A 12,031-nucleotide genomic window follows, 5' to 3' on the forward strand; every position below is an offset into this window, starting at 1 on the left:
TGCAAAACACTCCTAAGTATTGTTAAGTATCTATAAAAAAATAAATAACTGTTTGGATTAAGTATGTCAGTTCCTTACACTTTATTTTCATGGAGCAGTTGGATGTAATTTGGGAGATGTATTAATGATTAATACATCTCTTGTAGGATTCGAAAAGTAAACATTTATATCTTATTTTACAGCAATTTAATTTCGATAATTTTTATATTTGAAGATTTATCCAATGTATGAGACTTTCACAGTTGTTTTTTTATCGTAATAGATTTTTGGGTTTCCACCATGTGTACGTTTTCCTTCTTTCCTCGACGTTTCGTCGTAATGTCGAGGAAAGAAGGAAGAAGTACACACGGTGGACACCCAAAAATCTGTTACGATTTGTCAATTTATTGAATCAAAAATTCCAAGTATCTCTCGTTTGGTATTAGGTACATTACGTGTCTTCAGCTGATAATTTTTAATATGACTATTGTTTATGTACAATTTTTCATCTATAATATCATGACAGATATGAATGTCTTCATTACTATCATTGCTTAATTAATGCACTCTAATGCACTTATCTTACCATATGAGCAAAACACGCACCGTAAAGCAATTTTTATGTAATATCAAGTAATAAACCCATTTTATAAAAAAAATGCAATGGACCAACCGAACAACAATCAGGAGATATGTATAACAGCGTAAATAGATAGTTTTATATCTGATAATAAGATTAAAATTGACATGGTCTCTCGCCTAAGATAAGTTGTAAATGTCTGAAACTTGTAAGACCAGTAGCCGTCTAACAAACTCGCCTCGCGGAGAATCGACTTTTTTATGTTTATTTTTTAACCATAAAATTAATCTCACAAAATAATTTATATTTCTGGTAATACACAGTAGCACAGGTATAAAATTGGAATATTATTATAGCGTCCGCGGCTGACGATACACTTTTGACTTTTTTAGTCATGGACGACTTTTTTCGGTACCATCTTTCGTTCGAGGTAATTATTATTATTGGCAATCCATATCACGGTATCAACAAATCACGTGATACTTTATATCTGAGTTTTTTATTCAGAACGTTCGTTCTAAGAATTGCCATCCCGGACGTGAGTTTCAATCACGGGATTATGGGGTTAGTATTTTTTCAATCCCGGAATTAGACAATAATAAATGTATAATGTAAATGTAAACAAATAAAATAAATCTATAAAAATGTAAATAAATTTTTCCCAAAAATAATGTAGGTACCTGGTATTGCAAATTTTTGAATTTACGATAACATTTAACATAAAATTCGTGGGGTTGCAGCCAAAAGTTATTAAGTCCATAATTTAGGTATTTAGAGATAACAGCGGATTATGTGTATGTTAGAAAAAATATTCAAGTCATCTGATATATAGAACATACGCATAAATCACGAAGAAATTAGCATTTTGCCTGATTTTAAAGGACATGTCAAACTTCAAATTGCAATTATTTCATAGCATGATTTTTACCAACTGTATCAAGTCATCTACGTCACAGCGGTGCATGCACTAATACTGTTACGTCACGTGGTTTTTGCATGCTGATACTATTACGTTACGTGCTATTTGCGTGTTGATTTGTCATAGCAGATCTCTGGCACCATTGAAAGGAATAAAAAGCTTTCTTTTCTGTTTCTCCTCGTCACAATACTTCGACATTCGAAATAATACTCTTCGTCTGCATCCGCAAATGTTTATACAATTCCACGCTATATCGAACACAATCGCGGGAGCGGGGAAAATATTAGCAATGAAGTGAGTTCGTTTTAGTTCCATCAACGACCGCGGTGACGTAGAAGACTACTTGAAATAAAAGTCGCACTGGATTTTAAAATTTAATCAATTCTAATATTTTATATTTATTGTAATCAGTGGCGTTCGATTCACCATGATTGCCTATCTATTGCTACTCTAGTTTTTAATTTCTTTTTATATGTTCCAGATTCATCCTGATATTTTTAGTTTCATTGTCACATGGATGCATTGATATACTACTGGATGAATCATATGCTTCTTAAAATGACGCCCGATTTTCAGCGACTCGGCCAGTGTTAAAACTTATTGTTTTAATATCAGCGGACTTAACTCGATATAAGCTCACTTAATATTTGTTTCGAAAACGACCTGGCAATAATTATGAGTAAGCCCGATCTAGCTTGCATCTTACTCTAACTAATAGTCAGCGCATGACGACTTGCTCTGTCCGCTCAGACATTAATTTTTGGTAGCTTGCAAGCTTTGGGTTGCAGACACCCTTAGGGTCGCTATTCCAAGAACGCAAATTTAGTTTTACAGCCAGGGCAATACGGGTGAAATTCGGGAATCCATGTTAACGGTCTTAACGCGTTATACCTACAAGGAAATATTATAAGACGATATTCATAATATGTATCTTCTTTTGTGGTACATTTTTAAAATGACACTTGTATGGGAACTCCTCATCTAGTAGTATATCAATGCATGGATGTCTTCAATCACGATACACAATCCAGAAAGTAAAAAAAACATTTGCCAAGAATATGCAGTGACCTTTATATATAAAAATTAACCATATATCGCACCCTCGCAACTAAACCGCCACAAGTCCAAATTTACGTGTTTTGAGTTAATTACTACGTTTTATTGTCTATCGTTCATAGTACCTATATGTACCGAAAATTACATATCTCTAAGTCATCAAATTCAAGTCAAATTTTCATTCAATATCTAAACATATTTCAAAAACACAGTACAAAAATGCGAAAGGTAAAAACTTCAAAGCTGATTTTCTCTGTTTGACGTTTTTTGGATTATGGCAGTTTAGTTGCGAGGGTGCGATATATAATATATTACATTGTAATGATACAATATTCAGAAACAAGAATATTAAAAATCTAAATATATACGCAAGAAAGACGTATCATTACGTCTTCATTGTTTGTAGTCCATTAAAAACCTGTTTCGTGGAAAAGACGCCATGCACTGTTGATATGAACCACTTTTCAAGTAATTTGTTATTTTTTTTATGAAAATAATAATATGGTAGATATCGTATTATTACATTATTATATTATCGACTAAGATCTACCAGGGAAAACAAAAAGTTACATTGTAATATATTGCAATATTCATCTAAAAATAAGTGTAATATTAATTCCTACAATAATAATTTATTTTATATTGATTATATGTCGTTTTATTTTTATTAGCAACCTGCAATAAGGCAGTGTATACTTTGTAAATATTTATATGACTCTTCGATGGAGAACAAACGTGACCGTGAGCTATTGATGGATAGGTACCTAGTCATTTTATAAAGTAAAATAAAAAGGACTTTAATATGGTTATCAAACTAGAACAAACAAAATCACAATGTTAAAGTTTATATATTTTTACTGATTTAATAATATGATCACTCACGATGGCCTTGAGGTAACGTGTAGGCTTATAATGACGTGAGTCCAAGCTTAGAATCCTGGGTCTGGAAAATTCAAATGTTGTTTTTCAATGTGTCTTTGCGTCTACAGTATTGACATAATATATTCAACTTCAAGTGGCTAACATCTATTCCTCGTAAAAACAAAATATGTTACCTGATACATCCTCTCTCTGCACTTTGTGAAGGTCCATATTCTATTTAATACCTCTATAGACCATATGAACCTCTTATAATCGAACATGTTAAATTACTAGAATATGATCACAGAATAAATTAAATTTAAAATGTAAAACAATGATAAACAAATCGTAAATACGTCATCGTTATAGATGGGGGGCAATTTGTCTTTGCTCATTCCATAATATGCTTGCACAAATTTATGACATTTATATTTAATTCTGATTTTATTTTAATTAGTTGCAGCATAATAATATGTGGTGATACCAAATATCATAATGCCAAAATCCCCCATCAAAAATCCTCCAATCGACAGAGTTGGGAATATAATGATATTATTGTAACTGTAAATGAGTCAAGGCTAGACCAGGATGCACGCACAGCGAAACAAACAAAAAGAAAGTTACCATTATCTGTTTCTGGGCGGACGAAGGATCGAGAGTAGGTACGAGCAGTCGGTAACTTACCCTTGAGCCTTGAACGTCGCCGGTAAATACGATTTGCCACCTTTTCGCGCCAAAGCGTGCATTTGCGAATGTTGTTAATAATTAATTGTTACTTGTCAAGCGAAATATACTTACGTAATGTCCCTGAATCAGTGTTTTTAATAAGTGAAAAGTATAAAGCATCTCTTATGAAGCTACGGTAATAAAGTGAGCTTGTGGCAAACAGATGATAGTAGGAACTTTCTTTTGATCCAGCCAACACCCACTACATTTGGTGGTGTCGTTGGTGACTGATATTATTTCTCTTTTTAAAATTTCTAAATTCTATGGTTTTCAAAAAGTTATATTAAAAAATAAATTAATCATGTATTTCTGTCGTTTGTACATAATTGACTTAAGCAAAAAAAAAGCTATGGCTCCCAATCCATTGTTATCTTTTACAAAATCACAGCATCAAAACATTGCCTCGGGACATTTTATCGACTCTCTATCCTTCATACTAATATAATGGTCTTTTAATTTCCATCATTAAATTATGCCACAGACTACAGTTATCCCTAAACTTTTCCGGTCAGACGTCTGTAGTGGCTGTTGTACAAGCAGTCGTACCTAATAGCTGCCTTCTTAATGTGTGTTTAAAGAAAATAACCCAAATATATAAATAGAATAGGTACATACTATATTATACAGTGTATTTACAATAATATGTAAATACAATAAAATTATAAGTTGACTACATCTCATGTATATTCCCACTAAAAAAAACGGTTTTTAGAAAAAATACGACTTGAACCTGTAACCTTTACGTTAATACCCCAATACGTTACCATTGTTCCTAGAATTGACAATTTACACCTCTTGAGTGTAGTATTTTATCACGTTTTTTATCACGTTTTTCTTAGCTCGTATTCTTGTTTGTCCGGTGGTTGTTTATCCAGTTCAAATCTTGAAATCGATAGACATTTGAAACTTTTAGAATATATCAGAACACGATGCCAATGCATTCTTTTAATACTTTTAGCCATCTTTAAGTAGAATTCAATTCATTTTCAGTTAATTCTGTTTTGTATGAAAAGTTATTTCGGAAGAAATCCGTAATCAAATCCACTATTATTGATTACTAAGGAGGTGGTCCTAGCATCTAAATTCTTAATATATACGTGCGTTACTATGGAAATCAAAATGACATTTCAGTATTCTATATTTGTTTGTTTGTTGCAAAATAGCAAAAAAAATGATTTGTTGACAATTGCCTTATTTGTCCTAAATTATTAATACATAGAATTGTCAAGTTTATATGATTCAACAGAAAATTTAAAAACGTGGTATATAAAAAGTTCTTTTTATCTTGTAATTATTTATTGTTTAGAATGATCTATTATTAGGCTTTGACGATTTATTATAATATGCTTATCGAGTGTATTATTATTAATAAGATAGGGTTTTCACCAATTAGGTTTTTTACCAACACTTCAACTATTCATAAGTTGTTTGTTGTATTTTTTTATTGTTGACCTTTTACTTGATAGGTACCTACCTAGGTAATGGAGTTTTTACCTACTTTATTGTATTGATTTATTATATAAGCTAGAGTTAAGAGTGTTCGTTGTCAGTGTATGTTTGACTTTGGTGAGCGTACACAGCGCTTAAAGATGCCGAAAGGCGAAACCCGGAAACGATTCAAATGGAATAGTATAAAACTTAAATCCATTAGAATTTAAATTCAAATTCCATCAAGTACCTACCTTCGGTCGATAGCATTAATATTAAAAATATAAATATTGAGTTTATTCTACTATACCTACTTATTCTCACACCATTAAGGTATAGGAATTATCTGACAAGTTGAACAGTTAAACCGGTGGCCGCTAGATAAAATAGTAAATTAAAGGTGAATCTAGACACGGCGATCGCGTGGCGCGCGCGTCAGTTTAATGTTGACACACAGGAGAGCTGCATATATTTTAAAACCATGTCGGTAAACATATTTTGCGTTAACAGAAGACCTGTACGACCAAGGTTAAGATAGCTGGATTGCACCACAGGAGATTTCGAAAGTGCTCGCCTGGGAGCCACAGGGGAAAGCGATCGCTATAACATCCGGGATTGAAAAATATCTGGAGGTCAAAACATGCCAAAAATTGTATAGGAAAATGATGATTACATTACATTTTATTTAATAGCATTAACAAGCAGCAGAAAATGTTGCTTGTGCAAACACTAGTGTTCTCCATATTTGTGTACGATGTCGAATCATGGACCCTTAGGGCAAGGGAACGGAAGGCAATTGAAATACGTTTTTGTTGCCGAATGCTTCGTATTTCTTGGACAGCACAGGATAAACCAATTTACAATCCAGAAACTCCAGATAAAGAAATGGCTCTCGACAATATGTCTGCGACGTATTCTGCAGTTTTTTGAACATATTTGGCGCGGACCGGACACATTGGTGGTTCAGGAAAGTCGAAATAAAGGAAGATCGCCGACATGCTGGATCGAAAGAGCTTAATGGGACAGCCTTCATTTTGTTCTGATCTGATAGAAGCAGATGCCTGAGAGACGTAGAGAGTTATGGTCAAGATAATTTAATTTCAAGTTCAATCTTAATCATGAGAGAACGACAAAGAATAAGAGTAGAATTATATATAACTTTTATCTTATTTTTATTATGTATATTATATTATATATTATGTATGTAATCAATTACGTCCTCTAGGTAGGTATAGTTCTCAAGATACTCCGATTGCTATAGAGACCCTCCACCTATACGATTAATAAAACCGTTCACAAAATATAATTAGGCTTCATTCTCAAACCATTTTTTTTCTTATTTCAGTCAATAGGAAGGCATATCATTTATTTATATCTTTTGCTACAAACAATATTATTATATTCTTTTGTGTTACGAGCATAGATAATTTTTCATGTGGAAGATTATTAGTATTTTTATCTCTAAGATCCGTGACCCTTCAACCTGATACACTTGAATGGATAATTAGGAGCCAACCCTTAAAAACAACGCCCGAGGCGAAAATTTATAATATGGCTGACTGAGAGTGTGCATGTACCTACTAACTAACAAAAATACGTTTTGTGTTTATATACTACAATAATTTATTTTATTATGTATATACCCCATAAAACAATCGTAATTATTGATATCAGTTCTAAAATTTCTTTATATAGGTACTTGGGGGATGTATCTACCCATATTGTGAATTTATTATTGTGAGCCATTTGCAATTCTTTACGTAAACTAACTATTAAACGTCATAGTGACAGTTGGTACTTTAAAAATAAAAACAACGAGAAACCATTATATAATTTAGTCATGTAAGTTAAAGTGTATAGAAATAAACCAACGGCGTTCCAATAAGGGGTCCTTTTTCTTGAGTGTGTAATTTAACAAGATAATCTAGTTTATCACAAGCTTTGTTTTTGTTTTGTTACGCCAAAGAAGTAAAACTTCTAACGCGCGTACATAAGTACACACACCGATTTTTTTCTTAAATTTTGTTAGTATTGGCAATCACCTTTTTAAACAGGCCACGATCCCTGCTTACTTGAGAGCGTGTCAAAGAGAAGGCACATAATTTCGCACCATAATTAACAATATTTTTGGTCGAGTTACAAAATATGAATTTACTAACAAAGAACTAAGTAGATATTGTTTATTGTATGACAGTAAGAATATATAGGTACCACCATTGGCGGCCTTAGGCCCGAAAAACTGGTAGGTCAATTTTGAATATATTATTTCAATTTGCCTTTTCGTTGTATACTTAAAAGACGTATTGCAAATTGACTTTTTATACATTATATAATAAGTGCTAGAAATTGTTATAGGTGGGTACCTACTTACCCTTCAAAAAATGTCCATTTTTCATAACGCCAACCCATCGTTAACCGAAATTGCACACAACGCGTTATAATTTTTTGTAAATTAAGTCCACTTTTCTTTCTTTACTTTTTGAAAAATCATCAATCACACGATTATAAAAATTGTCTATTTTTCCCACATATTTTTTTTCAATACTGAGCATTGCAAGAGCGGTCAGTCTATCTTGGCCCATCGTATTGCGTAGAAAGGTTTTTATTCTTTTGAGAGTGGAAAAACATCTTTCACTTTCAACTGTTGTCATTGGTATGACGCAAATAAATTGCAGAACTTTGATCGACTCGGAAAATGTTTCATTGAAATTATTGCTGAGTAAAAAATGTAGAAGAGAAACTGCACTATTAGCGCCATGCAAATCATCTCGTTGATAAAACACCAATAATTCATTTTTTAACTTGGTTATGTTTATTTCTTCTAACTGTTTTATCAAATTTACTTGACTTGTGGGAAAATTATTTTTAAAATCAGCGTAATTTTCTTTATTGAACAAATCGGATATAATGAGATGATCGTTGGATGTGAATCGTGCTTCTATTTCTACTATAATTGTATCACAGACTTCAATTGCTACTGCGTTGCTATTGTCATCTATCCGTCTCTTTTTATGGTCACCCGTTGCACAGCTGGAATTCGGATTAGTGCTAGCTTCATTTCTGATTTCGGAAATATATTTTTTAAAATTATCGATGTATGTTTTTATCTTAATAGCGTCTAAGTTTCTTTTTTGCATTTGTTTAAATAAAATTTGACAATGAGGCATTATTTTGTGAAAAAAAGTCAACCAATAAATAAAAGTGTTTTTTTCCAAATTATTTATTAAGTTTTGGGCTTGACTTAGGGTATTGGTGTCATTTTCTCTGTCCAGTATTGAATTTAAGCACTGTAAAATGTTTTTTCGGTACAAAAAAACTGTCTCCACACATTTAGCATTGAAGCACCATCTAGTTGGAGCTGCTTTCGGTAGACGCACTTTGACGAATTCATCTAATATTTTCGTTCTTTTTGGTGATCTCGAAAAAAAGACAGAAAATGATTGGACGGTGGCAAAAAAAACTTTCAGACCAGTGGTTATGGTGGATGCTTTTTGCATAACTAAATTAAATTGGTGAGCATAACAGTGGATGTATTGTGCTAGTGGAAAAGTTTCGCGGACTCTCGTCTGAACTCCTCCAGTTTTTCCACTCATTATTGCCGCTCCGTCGTAGCTTTGCGCTATTAGCTGTCGAGGATGAATTTCCAAGATTCTCAGCTCTTTTAAAATTTCTTCTGTTAATCCTGTTGCCGTGCACACCTCTGGATTTACAAACTTCCAAAATCTTTCACATACTATATTGTCTTTTAAATATCTAACAAAAACCATTTGCGTTTTTGTAGAGCTGTCTGTCGTTTCGTCAACTTGAATAGCTACGTAATTAGATTTTTTTATGTCACATCTAATTTCTTCTTGAGTGACTTTTAATATTGAATCTAGCAATTCGTTTTGGATAGTCTTCGAAATTCCTTTGAATGAAGTTGACCTTTCTAAATGCTCCTTCATAAAAATATCTATTTCCTGCATGAAATTTATTAATCCACGAAATATACCAGGATTATCAGACTCTTTAGACTCATCATGGCCTCGTAAGGCCAGCTCAAACGATCCGCAAAATTGAATACACTTTAAAATTTTTGTTAAAATTAAACGATTTTTATCGACAGTTTCATTGTGATCAGCAATCGATCTGCGGTATGCACTATCTAACTGAATTCGGATGTCTGTTGTTCCTAATAAAACAAAACTCATAGAATTATTTATGTGTGCTGTTGACTTGCTATGCTTTTTTATTTTTTCTTTAAGATGTTTTAGATCACCAACACCAAATTCTGTCCATTGCTTTTCATTTTTGCAATCAAAAATTAAACAATGAAAACAAAAAAATAAATTCCTTTCATTGCAACCACATATCCATTCACAAAAATGATAGCTTTTCTTGTTGAAATATCTGTTAACATCTTTGCTTTTCTCTTTTGTTGTTTGAATTATTTTCATATCCGGCATGTACCTGCCTAATATCTTCGCTTGTAGACGTTTATCATAGTTAAATGTCCCATTCTTTATTTCGTTTAAAATATAATCCACTGAATTAGACATTTTGTGTCAGTTCAAACAAATAAACCGTCGTAAATTCCACAAAACTTCACGAAAATGTAATAAATCACTAAAAACCAAACTTTGTGTGTAAATTCGTATAATAACTACACCAAAAACTATTTAAATACGTTTAAAACAACCAAAAGTCATTCGTCGAAACTTGTCAACTGTCAGAACAAAATACAGTATACAATAATTTTCGGCGTGGCAGAAGAATGGGACTCCATAATTCAGTCGACTTTATCATTCTGTTTCGCAAAATTAGCTGAAAATATGTTTTGTTTCACACTCGGACAATGGGCGAGACGCCTGTAATGCAAGGATCTTTGGAACTCAAAGCGTCGAATATTGAATTTATCTTTCTCTGTCTAATGTATGAGAAATGAGAGAGAAAATTTTATAAAAATATTAATTTTGGGTCAAGAATTGAATTGTCCGGCAATTGGCGGGGAATTCTCGCCTATCGAGAATACAAAACAAAAACAAGCGTACGCCTTATAATTTCAAATCCACCGATTATTATTATATATGACATTGTAGATATTATTAATATTATTCTGTCGATTGTAAGGTATTTATTTTGGGAGGTCATTGACTAATTGACCTAATGATGGAGCCGCGCATGGGTACCACACAGGTAAATAAATAAGAATGACGTTTAATTATGACATACTACGAAAGCCCATCTAAAAGCGTTCGAAAACATTATATTATTCTAATAATAAAATTAGAATTTGCTGTAGGTACCAATATTGATAAACTTTGACCATTCGGCTTCCATCTTGGTATTTTATTGGCTTCCATTCGCAGATTATTAAATATAACTTCGAATTTATATTCGGTACCATCAAATACTGATATAAATAAACTGAAAATCAATCAAATGAGACGATATTTTTTTTAATTTAGCCGCCATCTTGTTTTATCTGTCACCGAATTTTAATTTAAAATTAGAACTGGGCAGAAAACCAGCGCACGTTTCTAGCTTTAATTTCTGCGTAATGTAAAATTATTATGACGTATGAAATACCTATGTTGGATAATTGGTAATATGTAATTAATAATACGAAAATTTTTATTGTGTAAGCAACATAGTAGACGTTAGATACGTTATTCTTGCTAAAATTAATAATAAGTTTGCGAAGTGTTTTTTTACGTCTCGTAAGTAATAATTTGAGGTTACCTCATATTTCGGCCCCGTACGGTAGTTCTTTGCTAAAAAAACAGATGCATTAATTTGCCATTTTTCAAGATTCTATTATCCCATTATTTTTCATATTATAATGTTACCATTATAAATTTAAAAGTAGATGTACACTTAAAAGATAGATCTTTTGGTTATTGCCACTAAGGAAGTTACAAGCGCTCGAGGGCATCACGATTTAAAGTTTTTGTTTTAATAAGTGATAGTTAAGCCAACGTTTGGACGACCACTTTTTTTTGTTGACCTAAACTTATTTTATAAGATGTTCGTTGTATTTTTGAGTCTATTTATGAAATCAGGCCTTTTTTAAGAGGTTCCTACTACACAATATTATGAGGTGGGTACGCTGAAATAATATATATAGGTATATACATAAATAGCTTTAAAACATATATGTAAGTACTGGTATCTATACTCATGTAACATAATTATACATACAAATATACCCTTGTCCCTTGTTATAACTTTATCGTCTTCATTCCGTATATTATAAAACCATTGTGTAAAATACAAAGCTTATTTTCGATATTCCTACTTGGGTATTATAAAGTTTCAAGTTTTTAAGCTTAGATAAATAATAAACTATTTCTTTTATTCAACGAATAATACACAAGATTTCAGAATGTAACATACTGAATATACATAATTTGAAATCATCACACAGGTACATATTATACACACTAGAAAAAAACATTTTTGTAGAAAAAAATACGACACCCGATGGGACTTGAACCTATATT

Source organism: Rhyacophila brunnea, unplaced genomic scaffold (assembly GCF_057557595.1).
Source record: "Rhyacophila brunnea isolate RB1 unplaced genomic scaffold, BYU_Rbru_1.0 scaffold_6, whole genome shotgun sequence".
Lineage (NCBI taxonomy): Eukaryota > Metazoa > Arthropoda > Insecta > Trichoptera > Rhyacophilidae > Rhyacophila > Rhyacophila brunnea.